Raw genomic sequence first — 2500 nt, forward strand, 5'->3', positions numbered from 1 at the left:
GAGAGAGGAGGAGAGAGGAGGAGAGAGAGAAGGAGAGGGGGGAGAGGAGAGAGGAGAGAGAGGAGAGAGGAGGAGGAGAGAGAGAAGGAGAGGGGGGAGAGGAGAGAGAGGAGAGAGGAGGAGAGAGAGAAGGAGAGGGGGGAGAGGAGAGAAGGGAGAGGAGAGAGAGGAGAGAGGAGGAGAGAGAGAAGGAGAGGAGGAGAGGAAAGAGGAGAGAGAGAAGGAGAGGGGGGAGAGGAGAGAGGAGAGAGAGGAGAGAGGAGGAGAGAGAGAAGGAGAGGGGGGAGAGGAGAGAGGAGAGAGAGGAGAGAGGAGGAGAGAGAGAAGGAGAGGGGGGAGAGGAGAGAGGAGAGAGGGGAGGAGAGAGAGAAGGAGAGGAGGAGAGAGAGAAGGAGAGGGGGGAGAGGAGAGAGGGGAGAGAGGAGGAGAGAGGAGGAGAGAGAGAAGGAGAGGGGGGAGAGGAGAGAGGAGAGAGAGGAGAGAGGAGGAGAGAGAGAAGGAGAGGGGGGAGAGGAGAGAAGGGAGAGGAGAGAGAGGAGAGAGGAGGAGAGAGAGAAGGAGAGGAGGAGAGGAAAGAGGAGAGAGAGAAGGAGAGGGGGGAGAGGAGAGAGGAGAGGGAGAGAGGAGGAGAGAGAGAAGGAGAGGGGGGAGAGGAGAGAGGAGAGAGGAGGAGAGAGAGAAGGAGAGGGGGGAGAGGAGAGAGGAGAGAGGGGAGGAGAGAGAGAAGGAGAGGAGGAGAGAGAGAAGGAGAGGGGGGAGAGGAGAGAGAGGAGAGAGGAGGAGAGAGAGAAGGAGAGGGGGGAGAGGAGAGAGGAGAGAGGAGAGAGAGGAGGAGAGAGAGAAGGAGAGGGGGGAGAGGAGAGAGGAGAGAGGAGAGAGGAGGAGAGAGAGAAGGAGAGGGGGGAGAGGTGAGAGGAGAGAGGGGAGAGAGGAGGAGAGAGAGAAGGAGAGGGGGGAGAGGGTTTTGGGTTTTAAAAACTCTTTATTTCACTGTTACAGTGAAACCAGAAACACTCTAAAACATCACATAATAATCAGAAAATCAATAAATAAAAAACAAATAACCAAAAATAAAGCACCAAAGAACAAATAAACCATCAATTACAACAATCAATACGTTCAGAAGTTCACCACCAGCTCTCCACCAGCACCCACTGAGCATAAAATGCTCCCAGTAGTCCATCTGTCCCTGAAAGCCTGTAAATCGTCCACTGTCTGATAGTAGGTGTGTTCCACCCTGAGTCTGGCTTTCAACAGTCCCTCCAGAACCTTCACCGGATCCTCACTACCGGCACCCCGCGCCCGATTCTTACGTGTCAGCCAGATGGCCAACTTGGCAGAACCAGATAAAAAGTTTACCATTGTGTGGACAGCCTTCTGTTTGGAGCAGTATTTTGGACCGAAGATGAACAACATGAAAGAAAAAACATGTCCAAGACCCTGAAACCATCTTTTTAACCGCTCAAAGAGCCCTGAGAGCCGCAGACACTGAACAAACAAATGTTCCAGGGTCTCAGTCTGCCCGCAGAAACAACACTCCTCCCCAATTTGTGGATCCAGGTGTGCCCGGTATCTGTTGGTGGCTATAGCTCCATGTACAACCCTCCACTGGAGGTCAGCTGTCCGTTTTTCAACGGGCAGCTTGTACATGCACCTCCAGCTGCCTCTCGGGGAAGAACCTGGGCCAAAGAACTCGGTCCACCTCGACTCTGTCAACCCTGCCAGAGAGCGGAGGTTCACAACCTTTACACAGATTTCGTAGATGGCTTTTTTCTCTGCTGCCTGAAACTTGTCCAGGTGAGGGGTTGTGAACGTCAGCAGCTTGTTACCTCCCCCCTGCCAGTCCCCCACCGCTGGGGCAACGAGCAGAGTGGGGGGGGTGTACTCACTCTCTTCATCCCATTGGTCAGACAGAGTACGGTTTCCTGCAACTGCTCTCAGGCGTTGTGGCAGGGCGGCACAGACCTCCTCCACCATCCTGCTGGTCAACCTGACAGACGTGATGTTAGTGTTCTGCCTGAAGGTGGCCATGGATGCTGCGGTTGATGACATCTTCACCAAATGTCCAAGTTTAGTGCAGCCGGCTTCTCTCAGACGCGTTCTCAGGCTGGCAGACTGCAGCGTTTGGGTTCTGATGAAACTGTTAAAGAACAGAGGTTCCTCCAGCAGCCATGCGCCCGGAGTCTCATCAGCTTTACGTGAAATGTTAAAAATCTGCCACGCCTGCAGAACAGAGCTGTAGAACGGCGTCAGCCCGGCCAAGTCCACTTCCTCAGGTTGTAGGAGAAAGAGCTGCTTGTCATAACCCAACCGCCCAGCTCTCCTCAGCAGCAGTCGAGCCGTGTCCATCCAGCTGGGGCCACAGCCATAGAGCAGCCTCTGTGCAGTCCGGAGTCTGAACGAGGCGATCCTGGACTGGATGTCGATGAGACCCTGCCCCCCCTCTGCCACAGGCAGATAGAGCGCTGCTGCACGAACCCAGTGCCGGCCGGACCAGAAG

General features: G+C 54.8%; 1 protein-coding gene across 1 annotated transcript in view; it reads right to left on the reverse strand.

Annotated features, from left to right (window-relative positions):
• Positions 1–2500, reverse strand: part of pbdc1 (polysaccharide biosynthesis domain containing 1) — a 17178-nt gene that overhangs the window by 10177 nt on the left and 4501 nt on the right. The window lies entirely within an intron of this gene.

Source organism: Melanostigma gelatinosum (genome assembly GCF_949748355.1).
Source record: "Melanostigma gelatinosum genome assembly, chromosome: 18".
NCBI lineage: Eukaryota > Metazoa > Chordata > Actinopteri > Perciformes > Zoarcidae > Melanostigma > Melanostigma gelatinosum.